This window comes from Bradysia coprophila (genome assembly GCF_014529535.1).
Source record: "Bradysia coprophila strain Holo2 chromosome IV unlocalized genomic scaffold, BU_Bcop_v1 contig_144, whole genome shotgun sequence".
NCBI lineage: Eukaryota > Metazoa > Arthropoda > Insecta > Diptera > Sciaridae > Bradysia > Bradysia coprophila.
Window position 1 is genome coordinate 1834537 of NW_023503373.1, and position 23179 is coordinate 1857715.

Sequence of the window (23179 nt, forward strand, 5' to 3'; positions counted from 1 at the left end):
ATAGAATAGGAAGGGTTACTATGCAAACTATAAATGCGGAGAGCATTGAACATGATGATAGGTCTGATAAAATGGATTTTTTACCTATCGTCTTTAGAAAGACTCATTGGGGTCTCATATGAACTATCGAGGGAAATTCAACTAGTATAAAGAGCGGACGACAAACTGGTAGAAAGATTGTACGACATTTTGACATTGCACAGTATCTCAGGGTCAACTAAACCGATTTTGATAAATTTTTTTTTGTGAAAACTGGCAAAAGTTGGAATTTTTAGCTAAAATTTGTGTGATAGATAGATGGTTTTTTCCAGCCGTAAGTTCATCGTAACTACTATACCAGTCATTTTTGGTTCAGGCTCATGCTAATTGTAAGTTCATTGAAAAAGATCAACGAAAGGGCCAAGTCAAGCAAAAAAAGCTTGAACCAACTACAAAAGGCGCTTTATCACTGAAATATCTACAGACTCCGTGTCCGTTCGTATCTCTGATCTCGAAACTAACTAGTTCACTTTCATTGCCTTCGGCTTAGCATCTCTCTGTATTTTTTTTCTTCATTCCGCTAGTATTACAATCAGATGTCTAGTTAACTGATATTTAAAATGTTTAAATCTATAACTTCTTTTGTTCAAACAATCACTAAGAATTTGATAGAAATCTTTCACTTCATATATTTAAACTCAAACTTTTAACGGATCAAATCGCTTAATGAGAACTTTACTCATTATAAATTTGAAATACACAATCACTAAAATTAAGGACATTGACATTTTGTACATCATATTACACCTCTATCATGACAATGTTATCGTTTCAGATATTTTCAAGGTTTTTAAAATATTTTATTAACTATATAGAAGATATGATGGTTGTTTACACATTTACGTACTGAGTATGCTAAACAAACATGACTCGCAATACACGTTACTACGGACACAAGTTCTGTCTAAACAATGTGCGTACAACGCGCATTTTTAGTGATTTGTCGATAAATAAATAAAAATGAAATTTATTTTCGAAATTTATGAATGGCAGTTAATTGCGACTCAAATTCCAATGGAATGAAAAATTGTTGACAATTTTGAAATTTAATAGTTTTTTTTTAAGAGGTGTTTTATCTCGGTATTTATTTCTTGACAAATATTGGAAGTTTTTTTTTTATCTTTTAGTTTCTCGGATTCATTGTTTAAAGCAAAAAAAAAATCTTTATGCAAATTGAAAATACATACAATGGTTATAAGAACGCCGAATAGCTATTATTTATTAACAGATAATGTAAATACATTGATCGTTGTATTTAATGACTCACCGAAGAGAGAACCGGTGATCCATTGCTGATGATCAATGACTTCCTTTCATAACTCCAATTTATGTGGACAGTTCATATAATATCAACATTTGCCGAGAATAATATTGAATCATAACCAGTTTTTGATCTGAATTTCAAGTAGTGGAATTTTTATCGGAAACTCAGATTGCTCCCAATTGAATGTTAAAGAAATATCATGTGAGAAATGAGAATTTCAGATTTACATCGAAAATATTTTCGAAAATAACTCACGAAAATGGGAGAACTTTGCTTTCGTAATTTCGTAATTTAGGTCTTTCCGTTTGGTGCAGTAAATATATTTCATTCTATCAAAACAACAAAAGTTGGAATCTCTAGTCTCTAGAAGAAGTAATTATGGTCGTTTGTATTACTTATAAACTATTATTACATTAACGTAATTCAAAAAAAGTTGAGCATCAGCTTCAGCTATGCTTTTAAATGAAATATAGAGCGCAGCATCATTTCATATTCAAGGCTAGAGCAGGTTTCTTGTTTAGTTTTTAGTCTTTTTTAGCCATTCTTTTAGTTGTTTCCTTGTCCATTCTTTCCTAGTTTTTTCTCTTTAAAGAGACGTCTATGATTGACGTCTATGAGAAGCCTTTTCTACAACCGAAACGTACTAAGTGCACGTATGCACCTATTAACCTTTGGCTGTGTTCCAAAACTAAAATGTCGAATCAATCGATTCCCTTCGACACGCGAACCGTTCTTATATTCCACTTTTCTATTTTTCCATTGTTTTCTTCAATATACCCAGACAGTTTTGAAGGTTCCGAGAAAGTTTTTTTTGTTCATCTGAAAACGGAACTTTGAGATCGTAATATTGCAGAAAAAATTCGATGCCCGAAAGAATAAATTAAAAGAAGAAGACGAAACCGAAAGACCTTTCAATTTAGTTGGAGTTGAGTAATAGTATTCGCAACAAATATATCAGCATATATGGGGGGAGTTAAATTTAGTTCCGGTTTAAAACGTAGGTAGGCCTAAAACTTTCAAATCAATAAAAAAACTGAAATAATTAAAAAAAAATCAACCATGACCTCTGTCTACACAGAGCCATACTAACACAACAATTTCAAAAGCATAACTCCATGCTATAATAGCGTATGCATGATGAACAGCTCAAAAAACATTGTGTTACCACAGGCACAATATTTGTTATTGAATTCATTTGCTATAAAATCAAGTACACATAAACAACTATCTGCAATGGTAACAATGTACGTACGGTTACAGCTCACAAAAAGAAAAGAGAAATAATGCTTTTCGTGCAGTGCACTCGTTATTTAAATTTTTTTTCTTTTTTGAAATGTTGGTCGAGACTCGAAAATGCAATGTTGAATGCTCGTTATACATGTAGCTTTTGTTTTTTCTTTTCTGTTTTTCTTGATGGATCCGTATTTGGTACTGTGCTATGTGTAACATTAGTGTAAGAATTACATGCATTTATATGACATAAATAAATTATATTGTCGGTCTCGCCATAATATTTTCATTTAAAAGCGTTTATTGTTTTAGAGCAATATTTTGTACGAGTTTATTTTATGTGGTTGCACGAACAATTGAATTGAATGAAAGCAAATGTCTTAGAAATGATTCAAGTGTATGGGGAGGAAAAACGCGATATGCGATTGTAATTTTACCAGTGAAACGCTAACAAATTCGACAGATTGATATCTAATTTGTAATCAATCAATAAATATTGTTTTCGATTTACACGATTCAGTTTTGAATTTTTAATATTTTTTTTTCGAAACTAACTCAAGCAAATACCGTCGATGATAACCCCAGAAAAAATTAATTTTTTTTCAACGTTTGAATCAAGCGTGTTTCTTTTCATATAATAAATTGTAATAAAAGCAAGTCAATGAAAATGTAAAAATAAATTTTTCAAATAAAACAATGCAAACCGACAAAATGCACATGCGCATAAAGTGCAATGTTACCCTGACATGCAATGTGATATTTTACGTCATTTATCGGCTCAGCAAATATGTAATGTGTACTCGGTTACTGGGGATTTGTACTTAGTATTTAAAATGTATTTTTTTTCTTCTGTTTGCATTTTTAGTTTTATTTTCAGCACATCCATTTCTTTCAGCTTTTTCTGCCTGGATATGGCTTACATTTTATATACATTTATATATATTACGTTTCGTTTTAGCGTTCAGATCATAAAGAACGCACACTTTTCAACAAGGTTTCATGTGGGGTAGGTCTGGATAGCGTATTATGTGTACTTTAATTGATATAATTGAATTATATATTTTTTAAAGAAGAAATTATTTATATACCAAGCATTTGTGCGAGCGAAACGGTATGAAGGATGTGTGCAGAATGTTTTTTTTTCCTCCTTGCCATGTTATGTTTTTAGCAGTTCAGGTCATAGACCTATTTAGTCGACTTTGAAAATGATGTTTTATTAATACATGGGATCGGTATGTTCGAAACAAAATGCGAAAGTATTAAGTTTCTGTGGGTTTCTCAGACGGTGGCTTCTTGTTTTTAAGTAAATTGATTATAATTTTCAAAGTAGACGACGATATTATTCAATGCGACTTTCTTGTTGAATGAAAAACAGAGGTCGTTTGACTTAGTCTCGATTTTTGTTCCAAATTATAATGAATTTTTGAAAACTAAATAAAATTTAAAATTTAAACTAAATTATGAAGAAGAACTGTCGCATATCTCACATGTGTAATGCACACGTCGTAAACACTTCTTGTTATAATTTTCAAGTCATAACTGATCCATTTCGGTATACAATGAAGGAAAGAAATTAAATTGTTTATTTCTCTATCACTATTTAAATTTCGAAATGTGAATTAAACAGCCATGCTGGTTTTAATGGCTTTGTTTATACAACTGGGTAGTTTGTAAGCAGTAAAACTAGACATTTTCATAATATAAATATTTACAGAATGAAATTTCTCGAAATGGTGCATATACAACGCGATGCCACAATTTGATTCTTGGGTTTTTTTTTCATATTTTGAAGGGAACATTTGTGTGTGGAGCATGTTGATAAATTAGATCTAGTGTGTTTTGTGCATCTATTACAATAATAATTAAAACGAGTTTTGTCGGGCCACGGTGTACGCAGGACATGGAAAATGTTTAACATTGTGTGGTTGATCATGAAATTTATAATTTTCGTTAACCATACCATAACAATTTGTATAATGTAATGATGCAGCTGCATTCGAGATAAAGACAAAGTGTAGGATGAATTTTAATATCTGAATATGTTCATGAATTTGTTCGGACTTGTTTTAACAAGATTCCTGCATCATAACTATTGGCTATTGTCAGGCGCTAGGGGCAAGATATTTGTAAATTTCGTTGGCAAAGGATTTTCAAAAAGACAAATTCTCTCAGAATCTTTTACTGATTCTGGATAGACTTTCAAAGGATTTTATTTTCAATTTTCAACGATTTTCTACTTTCTATTTCATTGATTTTGTGGATTTTCTTTCGTTATAATTTGGAGGAGTTTTTAAGGATTTTCTTTTTGCTAACAAAGGATTTTCTATGAATATTTGCCCCTTTGTCAGGCAAAACCTTTACAATTACAGAAAATCAAATAAAATTTCTTCTAAGGTCGCATATCCCTTGTAACACATTCTATTTTTGTAATGAATGTTTTCTACATATTTCAAAATCAAAACCGTGGAATGACCTATCCCAAGTCAGCACAGTTCAACATGTAATACGAAATTTGTTTGAAGTGCACACATATTTTTCACCATAAAAAATGTACTCATTTCATGCACATAATCGTTTTCCTTGCAGCAATAAAATGTAAAAACAAACAAAAAAAAATTTTACTTTAAATTACAAACGCATTTTAAAACTAATATTTCAAAAGGACTGCCTCAATGCAAAATGAGTTAATGCATTTTAATATTAAGTATATGTACAGAGAATATATGTATATTTTCCATGCAATTTCTTTGTGCATTTTTCTTTCAGTTAATTTATAAATATAATTGAATAATGCAAACAAAAAATAAGTGGAACTGTTTGCGGTGTTGGTTATGAAAGTATACTCGGTTTCTTTCACATTGTCACTAAGAAAGAAAAAAAATGAGACATTTGAGTTGACTTGGTTATTATTTTTATATGAGAGTTCCACACATAAAATGGAGTGACGATGCAGAAACTGCACACATAAACAAGAACTGACAGCTCGAAAATCGTTTCATAAATTGCGTTTTAATTAGAAAGTTCCAAAGAAAATTCGTATTCAATGCAAGGGGATCGAATGAAAGTGAAGCATTTTCATCACACGTTTTCATATTTCTTCTCTTTTTTTAGGGCATAGACATAGGCATCGTATTTACGTGATGTGAGGCTATGTTGAACCATAGGAAAATTTTGTTTGGAAACTAAAGCTCAAAAGCTAAATTTTTGTATTCTATTACATTTTTAGTACAGATCCGCGCTCTATTTGTTTGTGGACGAACTTCATTGTTATGACATTTCATGGATTTTTACCAAAGTGAAGTTTACAAGAATATAGAGCGAAAATAATGAAGTACTGAAAGAAATTGTGGCGCTTCTACAGGTCGACTGAGCTTTACTATTTCTAAATGTAGCTTTTGTAGAGCTTCTAAAAATATTAGTCTTCACTTGGAAGGTAATCTAGAAAAAAAAAAAACAGAAACTTTCCCACGTAAAAGTTTACAATGCAGTGCAAACGCTTACATTGTTCAATAATAATTAATTCCCGTCAGTGTGAATTAAAGGTTTATTTAACAAAATAATCAAATATAGAGAGTATGTATAAGTGAAAAGCGTAACAGTTCACATAAATTTAATCTAAAAATCTTTCTTATGCGCTTGAGAATTACAAATTACTACAGTAAAAAGTTTACATTCTATTAAAGTCACGAGCATAGTTACACATTACAGATGGCTGCTGTTATATAAAAAAAATTTATGAAGTAGTTGAAGTACTTGAATTTGAGAAATTGTTACTAATGTCGAAAGTTTTAACTTAATGGTTGATTATAATATATATAAAAAAAATAATTTTCCTTCAAAATGGCTACACTTACAGTCGAAGAAATTTAGTTTTCGGGTTTTCCAAAGGTATTAATCTTATTTAACCCACACTTTATCCCACAACAATGGAATCCACAAATTTAAATTTAGTTAACTCAGCGGTCGCAATGACGGCGCTGCAGTCACGATTTCAAAATGTGATATAGGGTGGATAAACTAAATTTTGGTTTTGGTTACATTTTCTCTTGGTTTTTAATTATTACATCAGGCTTCTAAATTAAGAGTAACTTTATGCAATATAAAACGTTTGAGTTTGAAAAAAGATGTTTTGTATCAGTGAACGATATAGGAAAGCGTTCAGTACGTCTCAACATACAAAAGAACGTAAAATATAATTGTACATTTAGCCACCCTACGTCCGTCATCGCTTCTATTGTCTTCAAAAACATATTGTGTGCTTGTCATGATATGTATCAGACGTTTGTTTATTTATGTGTCTCATCTAAAATGCTGGCCAGCAAAATTTTGATCATTAAATTCAACGGCAAAATTGATCTAAATGTTAAAATAATTGTGAATAATAGTGAAGTTAATGTGGTTTTGTTTTCTCTTCATAAAGGAATTTGCATCAGTTCGATGTAAAGTGCGGAGCACCATTAGAAAAAAAAACTTGTCGCTGAAGAATGATCAAAAAGTTGCTGGACGCAGTAGCTACAATTAATGCTTTGCAGGATATAGAATAAAAATTAGAGAAACACCAAGAGCCGTCCATTTGAAATCTTCACAATCATCATTTCAACTAAAGGCTTTTTTTTAAACAAAACCCAGATTCGGAACATTCTTTTTCGCCAAATTACAATTTGGCATAGGAAATCAATTCAACTCTTTGTATAAGTGAAGCTCATGATTGAGCTCAATCATGAAAACAGAATCTGGTCAGGAATAAGATAAGAATATGAATATATGACGAGCTTCAAAGTTCCTGATTTATAATCCTGAGATGCCTGCTCATGCAATTATGCGATTTACGATTTCCAAAGAATTTTAATATCAACTTTTAGACAAAATAACAATTTCCAAGTCTGTTTTCTATTTGATTTATTTGATGTATTTCCGACCTCGTTCTAGGGTAATAAAATTTTCTGTGGATTATTTGTAACTTCATGAAAATATTAAGATGGAAAACCTCAGAAACATTCACATAAAAATTATGCTTTCCTAACTAATGTTGAAATAGCCTTTTTGCACTCATTAGGAACTTAGGAAAATAACTACTGGTCGAGACGGTTTACTTGTAGTCCGAAATTATATTTTGGCTTCGTAGAACACAGATAAACACAAGAGAGAGGAATTATATTATATGCAGTACATACTGTCCCGCAATGAAAGTAGATAAGTAGGTATGGCCAGTCCATACAAGTCGGAGCACATACGGATTTGCATGGCGCCACCTCAAACTAACTCATTTCTAGTGGAAATTTGCACTAGAAATGAGTTTGTTTGAGGTGGCGCCATGCAAATCCGTATGTGCTCCAGCTAGAACAAATTTGAACGTTTGGCCATATCTATCTATTTACTTTCATTGCTGTCCCGTACAATCTTTTTCTAAATAAAAGTTATAGTCAAATCGACAATATTGTATTATTTGGCGATTTGTCATATTTTGGAGTTTCTTCACACTTTGACGATTTTTCTTGACAATTCATCATATTTAGTTGATTTGTTAAATCATCAAGAAAAGTCTCAGAAGTGTGAAGAAACGCCATAAAGACAAATTTTCAATTCTCTATGATCCTTGGAGTTTCTTTACTCTTTGGCGATATTTCTTGGTTTTTCTTCACATTATGGCGATTTTTCTTGTTGATTTAACAAATCAACCATAAGAGGTTCCGAGCCTACGCTGAAATTGTAGCCTACATTTCTGCGTTTCGAAAGTTTTGATCGCTGATATCTTTTTACGAGAGCCCTTTTTGAAAAATGTACGACCACATTTTCGAGTAAAAATATGTCAGCTTTGAATAAAAAATAAAATTGTCTGTGAAAGTTCCATGTGCTTTGAGAAAAGTGTACCTTTGATGCAAATTTGGGGCATCGGTACAGTTTTCTCAAAGCACATGGAACTTTCACAGACAATTTTATTTTTTATTCAAAGCTGACATATTTTTACTCGAAAATGTGGTCGTCCATTTTTCAAAAAGAGCTCTCGTAAAAAGATATCAGCGATCAAAAATTTCGAAACGCAGAAATGTAGGCTACAATTTCAGCGTAGGCTCGGAACCTCATAATGATGAATTGCCAAGAAAAATCGATAGAGTGTGAAGAGAAGAAGAGAAAAATCGCCAGAGTGTGAGGAAACGCCAAAGTGTAAAAATACGTTTTTGAAATGTCTCTACATTATCTTTCGTAAAATGATAGTGTCCTCGGGATCTTTCGTTAAAGTATGAATTCCCTAGGATCGAACAAGATGCCGTTACCTGACGTAAAATAAGAGTTTCCTTAGGATCGAACCAGGCAGCATTTAGTAACTTTTATAAAAGGATAGATTCACTAGCTTCGAACAAATAACGCCTTTTAGATAAATTTTGTAAAAGGATAAATTTCCAAGGATTTGTTTAATCACCACGAAGAATCGCCAAAGGGTGAAGAAACGCAACAAAGACAAATTTATCATTCTTTGTTTTTGCCGGCGTTTCTTCATCCCTTGCCAATTTTTTATTTTTGGTGATTCTTCGTGGGAATCATGATTAATGACGGCTACGAACTTTAGCGAAAACGAATGAGATGTTCCGATCCGAATCTGCGAGCGAACTTCCGTTTCGTTAAAAAAGAACCTTTAGTTGAAATGATGATGAAGATTTCAAATGGACGGCTCTTGGTGTTTCTCTAATTTCAATTCTATATTCTGCAAAGCATTAATTGTAGCTACTGCGTCCAGCAACTTTTTGATCATTCTTCAGCGACAAGTTTTTTTTCTAATGGTGCTCCGCACTTTACATCGAACTGATGCAAATTCCTTTATGAAGAGAAAACAAAACCACAATAACTTCACTATTATTCACAATTATTTTAACATTTAGATCAATTTTGCCGTTGAATTTAATGATCAAAATTTTGCTGGCCAGCATTTTAGATGAGACACATAAATAAACAAACGTCTGACACATATCATGACAAGCACACAATATGTTTTTGAAGACAATAGAAGCGATGACGGACGTAGGGTGGCTAAATGTACAATTATATTTTACGTTCTTTTGTATGTTGAGACGTACTGAACGCTTTCCTATATCGTTCACTGATACAAAACATCTTTTTTCAAACTCAAACGGTTTATATTGCATAAAGTTACTCTTAATTTAGAAGCCTGATGTAATAATTAAAAACCAAGAGAAAATGTAACCAAAACCAAAATTTAGTTTATCCACCCTATATCACATTTTGAAATCGTGACTGCAGCGCTGTCATTGTGACCGTTGTGTTAACTAAATTTAAATTTGTGGATTCCATTGTTGTGGGATAAAGTGTGGGTTAAATAAGATTAATACCTTTGGAAAACCCGAAAACTAAATTTCCTCGACTGTACTAATTCCACCATGCATAAAAACATGTACAAACTGTATCGTCTGTAACATGATGACCTTCCTCAAATTGTCAAACATGAACCATATTATACTTTAAACACATAAAATGCTTATTCAAACATTGGTATAGAGCTAAACTTATACATGAAAGGGGAGTTGAAATGGAATTTCTACATAAAGTTTGAAATGTAATGTGGGGATGGCAATTTGGGGGCGGATGACTTGAAAAATGTTCCATGCAATAGTTTCTCCCATCCACACATATTTCGAAATAGTTGCATACAAATGGTCTGCATATTAAACGGATAAGATGTTTGATTTTAATTTAGATTATGCACGAAACTCCAATAACGGCATGCAGTTCGTATTGCATGAATATAATCTCGGTCATAACTTTTAATTAAATGAATGTTAAAGCTAAGGAAAATATGTTAGGGACAATGTTATTTCAATACAAAACGCCAAAAACGTGCCACTGAATAATGGAAAATATTTCCATCAAAAAATATGCAGACAAAGGAGAAAAACACAATTTTCCTTTTATCAAGATCATCAATTTCATAAAATTGAGAACCTGCCATACACGACAATGCAAAATCCAAATGTTTTCAATTGACTGCATCACAACGAAAAGTTTAATTTTCTTTATTATCCGTTGCTGAAGCAGTGAACTTATATCGTATCAAGTTTTGTCTTTTTTTTCGCAGAATTACAAAAAATTTCAACTCTTTTTCTCTGTGAATATTATGTGATATGCGATGAAATGAGTTAGTTCCATTGTATGTAATCCGTGCACTCATCCACACAACAAAAAAAAATATTAACGCAAAAAGTTTCTAGATTGAATTGCACCCGATACCATATTTCCATTTGCACCCAGAAAACTTTTCTCGGGTACGGGTATGTATGGTCGCTCGAATATGTAATGGATGTTATTTTCGCAGTGTTAGTCAGGAAAACTCATTTAATCACACTTTATGGCTCAATGCAATGGCAATTTCGTTTCTGCATGGTTGGGTTTGACTTTGGCGCATCATTTGATGAAAGATGTTGATGGCTTGGGTGACACATCAAGAATAAGGTGTACGAGTTTCTGAAATTTGATGTTCTTTTTGGGATTAGAATGTGGATTTAAATGTAATAGCGAGTATAGAAACTACATGCAATTGACGTTGTTCAGCTATTGGGAAGAGTCGTTATTCCCTTGATGGGTATGGCAAACGATCGGGCATAATGTGAGTCAATGTGTAATGAAATGTAACTGCTAGAGGATGGCAAGTTTAGAATGCTCCAGTGTGAACTAAATGGGTGGAATGGATTTCATTTTTATTGCATGTCCTGAAGAAGCTGTGTAAAATGTCAATTAAATTTGTCTTACAAGAAATAAACATTTACTGTGCGTTAGAGGATCATTAGTATAACATGCAGACGAGGACATTATGTCAGTCACAAAATAGACGAAAAATTGAAGTTTTAAATTGGAGGAACTATTTGCAGCTATAGGTCTCAGTGCAATTTTAATCTGACATGTGCAGTAGATGTTCTTAGACCGATAGGATCCACTGCATTAGTTTTATTATAGCCTCCATTCCTAATTGGCATTTAATTCCATAATCGTCTAATGAAACATTCATGACACTACCTCTGCGAAAACAGTAATATTCAACACCTACCTTTCACATAAATTACAATTGTATTTTGACTGATTTTACAATTAAATAAATTAAAATAGTTCAGCCATCAGACGAAAACAAAAATGCCTTTACATCCATAATTTCAATTAAAATTTGGTTGATTGCGTGTTCACATGCCTCCGAAATTATTTTTTATTTGTCGCTCTTCACGCTGGCAAATTATCATCATTATTCGTAATAATAATGCATTACGAGTGCATTGATCCCAAATGTTTGTTTTTTTTTCTGTCACAATATTGTATTCGGATGACGAATTTATTGGCCTTGGTTGGTCTGTATTGTGACCTGCAAAACCGAAATTATATGTGGCGCAGTTGTAAAAATTATGTCTACACTCAAAATATTTGTACATCGACACTATCTTTTCTATATACGATATGATTCAATGTCTGGGCTGCACTATAATATTGGTTTACAGCCATATATAATCACACATATGTGTTTATATGCATACGACGAAAATTTATTTATTTGATAGACACAATGACAGACTCGACGTTTTTTTTTTTTTTGGTTTTGTTGATAAAGTAAAATTGTCGAGACTATCGACCTATAGACGTAGCGAGAAATTATTTGTGTTTCATTTCAATGTCTATTCAATACACATAGCAATAAACAAAATCTTTATGTCTCTCGACAATTTGACTTTCGTTGGCTTATGCGGATTTGAAAGGTGAATTGGAAGTGAAAAAAAAAACTTTTGTTCACATTTTTGAGCGATAATGACGTTGATTAGATCAAGATATTGTAAATGGTTTTTCTTTTTCTTTTCAAAAGAATGGGCTTTTTTGAAAGTATGATAAACAATAATTAACATAAGTGAATTGCCATTCGTTTAGTCTGAATGGTATGACACACGCGTTCGATTTTATTTGTATATCCACATAGTTTGAACGTATAGAAAACTCGTGCATATGAGTGAAATGTTTTTTACGAAAAGTATTGTTGAACACAATGCTTTCCTAGAATTAGCAATAATTGGAGAAGATTTTTTGATGTAATAAATTAAGCAACTGAAGCCAAATTAACGTTTTTATGTAAATTTTTATAAGAAAATTGATCACACCTGGGAGTGTAAAATGTGTCATCTCCTACCGAGATTTTTATATTCATTACATCCCTAGGGTTGTAAAGTACCCAGTTTTTTTTGTTTGAGTGATTTTGTGGAGTTTGAACAACTATTACATGAGCGATTATTTCACTCTTTTAGCCAGCCTAAACCTCCAAGCAAATTGTAACTCTTATCGGTCTCAATAAAAAGTGAAATGCAAACGTAGACATTCCATTCTTTCCACAAAATACAGAGTAGACAGTATACATGCATGCGGTGTTAGCTTGTTTGTTTATTCTTTTTCTCCGCACTATATGAATTTGCTTATCCGTTCAAGGTCGACATAAATCATCAAAATAATTTTAATTTCGAAATTAATTTTAAAAATTGAACCAACGATTTACCGCAGTACATGAGTCTATATACATAAGTTTTGTCTGGCAATCGTAACAACGGAAACGTTCATCGGAATTTTAAAACAAAATGTAGGTGTTGTACGCGCTATACACAATTATTTTAACAGACTGTCTGACACATGACTTTACAATAAATTTGTGTAATGATTTATTCATAGTATCCGCGAAAGGATAATATTTTTCTGCTGATTATCAAAATTGATCGCTGATTATTATGGTATTTCCAGGAATGCATCTATTTAATACGTCAGCCTGTTTCCTGAATTTCTAGGACCCTCCAAATTGGAAATCTAAATTTTAACAGTAGAGTTCGAGTCCCCGTCCCCCCTTAGAGACGAGTGTCCTTTTATTTTTGACCTGTGCTTTTAATTATTATGAAAATTTCCCTAACCAATTACGCTGTACTGAAAGTTTAGTGAAATAAATTTCGCTCGACCTTTTCCACTTTGAAACTTTGTCAGCAGTTACAATGAAAAATTAGTGATAGTTGCCTACATTGCAAAATTATTGTTGCTTACATTAGATTTCGAAATTGATTAAATTAATAAAATAATATTTCTATTTTCAGCTCCAATTTTGTAAACATATGTGCAATATATTTGAGCCTCACACCAATTTCGGTAAGTCCTTCATAGACAACTATTGTTTAATTTTTGCGCTTCAACACAACATGACTATACTTGCATTTTCGAAACAGAAGCACTCAAGTTGTACGATTGAATTATTCCATAGACATTACATTATTGGTACATTTAACAATCGTGACTGTTCCATCTCGTCAAAACTTTTAACGAAGCTATAACTTTATGGCATGAATTTGATGTGGTGCTAAATTTGCTACAAACACCATAATTTGATTAAATTCAATTACGTACGATCATCATCTGCCCAGACACTGTTATAAATGACTATAATATGGGCTTATATTGATGATGATGATGATTATTTTCATGTTTCACCGTCATCACTAAAATGGTTATTCAGTTGACAAGATGATTTTCGTCTGGCAAAGTGATAATGTGTCATTGCCATTAACTCATCGCCGTTTTGCGACACAAAACGATGAATGTTTGCTGGTGTTGTTTGTGGCTTTCCATGCCACTTTCAGTCGTCGTAATGGTTTCTGCAGGCCATTCGATATATTTTATTATTTGTAGAACCATTTCGTATATGAATCGATTTAATGATAAAAAATTACAGAAATATTGTTTCCATTTACTTTGTTATACGGTGTCCGTGATGCTTTCAAACGGAAACGTATTTGAAGCCGTCCAAATCGAGTAATTTGTTTTTCGAAAATGTGTAAGTGCTAATTATTTTGTCACACATCCAAATCTCACTCATCACACACAGCACAATCCTCAAAAGAATAAATTGCCCACATAGAGTAAAAAGATTAGATCGTTAAAATCATCTAAAAAGTCAAATATTCTTTCATTGCAAAAATAGACGTTCAATGGTGGGATCAGTAAAAGATGTGAGTAATCACAGCAAAAACACTATTGAGACAACACTAGACAAGCTATAAATAATGAAGTTAGCTTTTTTTTTCTCTCGGGCCGAACAAGCCATACGAACTTTATGTTTATTTCATTTACGAAAATACTTATTTATAAACAAGAAGTTCACGTTATGTGCAGTCAGCCGGCACATATGACCGGATGCATCAATACATCGAAATAAAATACGAAAAAATGTGAGAATATTACACGATAACCGAAACTGAGAGATCTGAATAATACTCCACATTGTGTACTGTGTACTCTCTCCCGTATTGAAAATTGCAAACCACATTTTATAAGCCACGAGTCAAGGAATTTTTCTTAATGTCGTATGTAATTAGGTAGAACTACATTTGGCATACAATTTCCAAGACTAATCTAAAGTTACTGTTCATTAGAACGTTTTTTTTTTCTCGTAAAAAGAGCATTATCCAGAGTACTTTCGAATTTTTTGCCTCCAATCTCTGCTCGTATACATAATAAAACTTTTAAATTAATTTTCCGATAGTGTTGTAGGTATGCATAATGTTGTATTGGTCACGAACGAAATCTAATCGTTTTAATAATGGCAAACGCAACTTCAACCACAGTGCTATTTACATAAATCGGAAGTTCGTCATACCTAGTCTGTAATTAGTGGAAAACCTATTTCGAACATCCGCAATTTAATTATTGACAGTTTTCGCAATTTATCTAATCAATGCAATGACCCACATCGTTTAATAAATAAAAAAAAATGTTCAGAACGAAGCATTTTAGTGTACCACAATTGTAACACAAAACAGGTCAAGCTATGCACATAACATACATGTGATATCAATCGAAATTCAGGTCACGTGTCTCGTTTTTCGTACATTGAAATAATCGTGTAATTCATATAATGGCACCACGATTACAATTTATTTGCACATATAACGTCTACATCCCTGGGAAAGATTTTTTTTCGTAGTTATACTGCAGACAGCATGAGATGCGCATGGTAATAACAACATTGTGTTTTCCCTAAATTTACAACTATGTATTTTAACCCTGATTTTTTTAAGGGTAATGTTTGAGAATAATTCAATTAGAGGTTCAATCTTCTCCCAACCCAGAATATCATTTAGAACCGTCTCTTGGACGGCAAATGAAATTTTAATTACGGCTCCATCGACGTGCCCATAATTATGCAATTCCATGTTCAAAGTCATTTCTGAGTGGAAATGTCTCAGTCTGAAAACATTATTTATTTTATATTTACCATTCACAAAATTCAAATTAATCAATCGCCCCATCTGTTTTCGAGGTGGGCTTATATGCGTGCGGTGTCTGGGGTGTGAATGCCCTTTTTTGCGTCGACACTTTACTTTGTTAGCTATAAATTTCCATTTCGTAGCAAACACACTAAAGTTTCTGTATTTTTTTTCTGTGTATATTCGTTTTTTGTCGTTCATGTCTACCCCGATGATAAAGATGACGGTTAACGTTGTCATATAATATACGGGTAAAATATTTTAGATTATACAGAGAGAATGGAATAGATGCCTATTCTTATATTTGGAGCATTTATATGATACACTACGATGCGATGCTAGTGTCGGTATTCTTTTTTCTTTCAACATTATGCTCCTATAACATGCTACGGTATTTTCGTGTATATATTATATAGAAAAGTACACGAGATGTTCACAAGCCTAAAATAGCTCGTACCGTCTGGCCTCATTCCACGTCTGTCTGCTATCGATCTGAACCTCAACAGCATGGAACAACTCTCTATGTAATCTTAGTATGCCATTTTATGAATGTATTGGGTACGCAATATTGCCTGACTGTATGTAGGTTGGAAAGTGGCGAGATGGTGGATGATGATGGGTAGTCTCTTTTACAAGAGCCGTGGGTTGGGGGCGATGGAAGTTAAAATTCTCTTTTATATTTTAGGATTGTTTGTTGTTTATGTTTATACACATGAAATGTATATATACTGCGCCAGAATTCTCATATAATAGGTTGGTTCGCATTTAATTTAAGCTACAAATTCTGTGTGTTGAATGACTTTTTTTTTACAAGATATTCGATTTGGGTAAAAACCTAGGTCTAAACGGTTTTTAAGAGCATGTTTTATTAGGCTGGGATGAATCTCTTATGCGTATATACTATAAACATACAGTTTGTTATTGCTGTAGTCTATAAACAAAATTAATGAGGCCAATGATTTGCCAACGATGATGATAGAATTGTATTGGATGACGACGACGACTATGATGATTAAATTGAACAAACATTTGATGTAGGCACATTGTATAACATATCTGTATTTGTATTCTAACTAGGAACGTTTATTTTATTGATTACCGAGATCTACCTATCAAACTTCAGTGAATTTAACATGCAACCGACACTTTATTTAATTAGATGTGTTTGTATTACAACGCTAGATATTTCACTCAATTGTAAATCGAAATTATATGTCTTATACTACTAGGTTCGGTGGAATTGTGGATTTTTTTTTGTTTATAATTGACACCTCAAGAACGTAACGAAATCCACTGATAGAATTCGCTGAATTAGCATCTCTTATTACTCCAATTATTATTGTATTGTACGGATGTTTTTGTGCAATTTTATTGCCTGCAAAGCGATTATAATTTCATATAATTTAGTTGGTGTATGCCATAATTTCTACACAAAAACGAAATGTTCTCAAGGTGGAGGTAATCGTTTCATTATAAGTGTAGAATGTCAAGACGTTTGATATATATGTTTTCAGGGATAAAGACGTGAACATGCAGTACCACTTAAAAATATTTGTTACCCCCTGGAGAAATCTATATGACTTTTGACGCATTTCTATGCTCATCTGAATTATCTGCTGTTACATGGTTGTTTGATTCATTGGACCTGGTCGTTCCATGACCTACATTATTTAACAAAAAATATTTTACCGAGATATTATTCAATTATTTTCCTCTTTGAATTATTGTTCGCAGTGTAATGCGAGCTACATCCATCCACGTGTTACAACAATATAACGATACTGGTTTTGTCAGCAGAAAGAAATATTTTAATCCTTTAATCTGTGTGGATTAAAGCATGGCACGTGCAAAAGTGCTCTAAATAAATATTGAGATACGCGTAACAAGTTAACGAAAATAAGTTTTAAAATATTCACGTAATTTTCAACAAAAGTTAATTATTTTATTCCCATTAATTTTTCCCAACGCATTGTGTGCCGTTCCTGCATGATTATATTTTATTCCATTTTTAACATTTTCCACATTCGAAGCGTCCGGTTTTCGACAAAGCTATCAAACATCTCCTCGGCTATCTCGTAAATCAAACATGAATGTTCCCACCTAGATAATATCATAGACTAGAGTAGCATGTTAAAAAAAACAACATTAAATAGACTCGGTCCGCTGTAATGACACACAAGCGCAAATATATATATAAATGTAAAAAAGAACACTACCACATTATTACCCAACATGACCGGAAACAGCATTGAAAAATGCATTTGGATGCATAGAATTTCCTGTCTTTGAATGAAGATTGAATTAAATAAATAAGTTTTTCTAATTTGCATATCACTTTGTTCGTTGAGTATTATAATTGTGGGTATCGTGTGTAGTATGTCTCTGTGTCTGTTGACATTTATTGTGTTTAGTTTTTTTTATGATGCACAATTACGTAACTGCCTATGTTTCAATAATCATTTTATTTTGCCATTATTTTCGATTTCATTGCAAATCATGATCAACAATACAAAATTTTGAAGCATTGACTTTCTCTTGTATAAATTGAAATTATATTTGCTTCATTAGGTCATTGGCAATAAACGAAAGAAAAAGTTTATTTACCATTTCGCATATGGCTAGTGTTTCACAAGTCTAATCTATTCCTTCTTTTGTTCTAAATATTTTCAAATGATTGACACACAATCTTTTACTTCAATAGTCGTAGCATACGTTTTGCTAAAAAGAACGAATTATCATCGTAACTTATTTCGGTCGTTACTGTCTATAACAAATGATCTCTCTCTCTCTCTCTCTGAAAAAATTTGTAACAGTTTTCTATTAGCTGTTCTTAAATGGTTAAATTCCTGTCTTACGCCTAAGCTAAGCTGAAAATAAATGGATGGCTGAGACTAGCGAGTGGCAGAGTATTACTAAATGCGAAATATGTTCGGAGGCTTTCTATTTGCACTACACGCTACGTTTTCAACTGCTTCAACTGTTACGTCAGCAAAGAAACCTAAAATAAAACAAAATCCCAATGATTAGAAGAACGACCAACATTGCAGGTAGAAATAAAATGAAATATAGAGTGAAAGAGCGAATATTATTGAAAACTGATAAAATAATCAAGACTTTCCGACGTCGTCGTTTCCTGGATTGCCCCCAAAATGATAAATTCATAATTCTCACTAAACTACAAATTTACTTTTATACACATTTTGTTTGACCACGAATACTTGGGTTCACTGACCGTAAAAACAGAAAAACATGTCGACAACATTGAGCGATAATAAGTATGTAGTATACCATGATTGGGGAAAAATTAAAATTAATTTTCGTTTAAGTATGTTTGCGTGTCCATATAATCAAGTCTCGGATACATAATTAATCAAATTCAAAAGAATTGATTTCTGATATTACACAACAATAGTTGAACGAAATTTTCTCTATATTTTCTCAGTTAATATGTTTTTCCCCCTATTGTGCGGCACACATTTTGTATGTTGTGGAAAATGGGGTCGTGCCGACAATCACAACGTCCATTTAGTTGAACAGAACATTTAAGGTGGGGCATAATATAGGGTGAAAATTTTATTAAACACGGTCAACGTTGGATGATTGCTGGATGATATTCGATACATAATAAATTAAATCAGGGACGTAAGATATGTGTCTACATACACTCCACGACGATGAAATAATGATGGTTGTTGGGGGTGAAACCATGATTTTCCATGAGGTAAAAAAGCCGATATCCTGGAAACAAAACGGATCGAATATCAGTTATTATAGCTGTTTTTGATGCTTCACTCTTCAATGCCGTGCAAAAACCGAACTGATGCTCTGTCAGAATACATTTGATTGTTTGCCAATCAAGTTGTATATTATACTGAAGATCCGAAAATACTTGTTTGGCATCGTTCATAAAAGACGTTTGTTTCAAAATGTAGGAGGCATAAAATAGTAGTATGACTCCAATGTTATGGGTTACAGCAGAAACGCGAACATATTGGGGCGAAAGTCTGGAAATGTAAGAATAAATCGACGTATTTTGTGAATGAACCCATTCTACCATAAAGCTAGTTGAAAAGCCAACGTTTCAGTTATTCACATCTTTTGAACGTTCTGGGTTTTACGAATCACGGTTCGAGCTTATTGTTGTCATTTAGGTTACATGGTTTTACTATGTAACACTATTGCATGCACACGATTAGCTTTATTGATTGGGTTCATAGATGAAATGGTTTACGTCACATTACGGATGAATATCAAAATTATAAGGGACATATTATATGGCCATGAAACTTCAGCATGTAGGTATTTGCAACAAAAATATTATTTACAAAACATAAGACACAATATAAAAATCTTAAACTTTTCTCAAGTACCTACAGCAAGAATACTTGTATAAATTATAAGTCGACTTAAAAAACGAAAGAAAAAAAAAACTTTCATAAAAACTGGTTTTTGTAATATACATTCGAGCCAAGATAATAGTAATCTTCTGCATGACCATACAAAAACTACTTATAACACTGACACTGACGTCATCATGATGATCATACGCATGCGTTATGTTAACCCATTTTTATGCTGTTTATGCTCTCATGCACTAGTTTTCTCTTTCGCTGTATTTTATAAACATCGTGTTAATGATAGGTTTTCGTAGTTTCGCTATGATATGAATAGGCCGATAGTTCTGTTGTGAGTATGGCAACGAAAATTTGTGTGTTTAAATGTACGGATAGGTATAATAGTCTTCCAGCAAATAATTGCTGGTTTTTTAATCGACTAGGGATCCGCATAATGGAATTGATTAAAATTTGAATCCATTACTAAAAGTCCAAAGATTAATCAAAGCGGTATATGTAGATCAATCGTATTGCAACCTATCTAATGGGTAATCGCATATTTATACATTTAGAGTTGCTTAATAGTAGATTGTGTTGACCCAGCTGAAACCTCACATACGTAATTTATCTGATAGTGTGAAGAGTACTCCTGCATTAAAGTGCACTTATGTATTTCCCACTAGCAGATAAAGTTTTATGAGTTGATGTGAAGGAACGCGCTCTATTTATGTGAGAGTCATTCAGGTTTCAGACGCTCGTTATATGAAACTATTTGTGCTACATGAATCGTAAAATATTATCTCGATATGTAAAATAGTTACTCGGCTTCGTCACGGATCTTTTGCAAGAGTGCGTAAATTTATGTGTTGACTCCGATCACTTCAGGCCATCTGAATAAAAACTCGTCAAAACAATCAAGTAATTTACTAAATTTTTTGTCGTAGAGACTAGAAACTTAATTTAAAGTTTGTGGTATCCAAACTGTGTTGTATTGTTTCATTGAATTGCTTTTATTTTGGTTACTCATAAGTATCTATAATCTAGATTCGACCGATCTCCCATTCTCTGCAACTTTCGGCGCTTAAAATTTGAAATGACACAAGTGAAAAACGCTCAAGTCAATCTCTTAATTAACGACTATTGTGTCAGTAGCTCATGCGATATATTTTTTTCAGATTTTTTACGAAACGAATAGACTACAACAGCACAGTAACCATTTATAACTCGTCTTTATAGACATTACATAGGCATCACCATTATTATCATGTTGTGGTGGGTGGGTTGCGCTGTCCGTGCTAACATCAACTTTTTTTTCATTGTTCTTAATTCAAGTGCATTATATACAGAAGTTGCTGTTGATGGTACACTGTATGTACTGACTATAGCGAACAATATACAGAGTGCTGTATTATCACTGCCAGTGCCACAATTTTTTCTGTTCGTTACTTTTTCAATTGAAGACTTGAACAATATGTATATACATGGTGAATGGGAATATTTGTATACCCAAGTTAATGTATAGTTTCGAGTACATAGTGATGCTAGGCTTTGGCAATTACAATTTCGCGGCTGCGCTACGCTACTCATTTTCCATGTATAATGTGAATATGCCATTCAGTTGCGGTATATAAAATACACTAGTCGTATAGTACATAGAGAAAAATGGGAAAATGCCTAGAATCTATTACACATAAAGCCAACGAATACGAACAAACATTTGAGAGGCGCAGCAACTATTTCATTATCGCAAACCGAGCGCATTTTATGATGGTCTCTCTCAGACAACGTCGCAGTCGTATATAACCGTCTCAGTTCTTATAGATGCTGCATTCGAAACGGAATTTTTTTTTTCGTATGGATTTTAGTTCTTAAAACCAGTCGGCTTTATAGGACTGGTTGCATGCATGGGTGTATTTGTAAATTTTCTGGCATGACTTTTCCACCAACATATTCCTATATAGACGTATACCGTGTGTGTATCCACATATGTGTGTACATTTAAATATCTGACCTTGGCAGCAGGTCAAAACACATATTCTATGCTGCACTCTTGTGCCTTTTCAAATATAGATTCCACAGTTCGGTACGAATGTATGTACGAACAGTAAACACTAGTAATATGAAGACGAACATTGTTTATGGTATTTTCGTGAGTGATGTTGTGTGTTTAGTGTTTATAAATATGTGAACGGAATGAGAGAGTGTGTGCTGAAATAGAATTTTTATAACGACACAGAAATCGACGCGGTGTATGATTATATACGTATAATTCGCGCGGCGGTACAATGCTCTATTGAATATGTAAGTGCACCTCATTCTCATTTTCAATATGTCAGTAAGTAAGTTGTAGCGGAAAAGTGAGCTGTTGTTGTAAATCGTTTTAGATAATAAATACATCAACACCACAAAAGTGCATGAAATGAAATTGTGACTATAATTTTACATGAAGAACATTTTATAAAAGTTGTCTGATTCGAATACACTTTCGTTGATTAGAGTTTTTTGACCGCGATTTTTGTCGTAAAATATCTTATTTAATGCAAAGAAATTGTGTGAACTGTACTGTCGGAGACGATCAAATTCAATTTGAACGTATCTGAAATTCGTTTTTAAGTGAACTGAATTGAAGTGAGTAATATTTACGAAGCAGTGGAAATTAAATCGTTCCACAAAAATAAAAAATAAAAAAAAACTGTGTGACTGTATCGACAAAACTGAGCAGCAATAAAATAATTTTCTTTGCACTCAAAACGACATCAAACTTTATCGAATTGCAAATATAAACTTTCTCTCGATCGTCATTCAGAGCATTCAGAGTATACCCAATTATAGGTAATTTGCGATGACCGACTATAAATTCGAAGATATGTGTGCCGGATGCGTTTGTTTGTGACCCAGGCCCCAAAATAAATCACACACAACACACAACGGTACATATTTCCACTTTCCGGCCTTTACCTCATTCCCTTTCTTCCGTTCTGCTACTTTCTCGTTCACTGTTCCATATAAAATATTTATTGCTGAAAAAAAAACAT

At 32.8% G+C, this 23179-nt stretch overlaps 1 protein-coding gene across 2 annotated transcripts in view; it reads left to right on the forward strand.

Annotated features, from left to right (window-relative positions):
- The window catches only part of LOC119071184 (ecdysone receptor), a 106575-nt gene that overhangs the window by 21332 nt on the left and 62064 nt on the right, over positions 1-23179 (forward strand). For both annotated transcript variants that reach the window (XM_037175956.1, XM_037175955.1), the window contains exon 3: positions 13645-13696. The gene's annotated coding sequence lies outside the window, so the exon portion shown is untranslated. The remainder of the gene's footprint in view (positions 1-13644; positions 13697-23179) is intronic.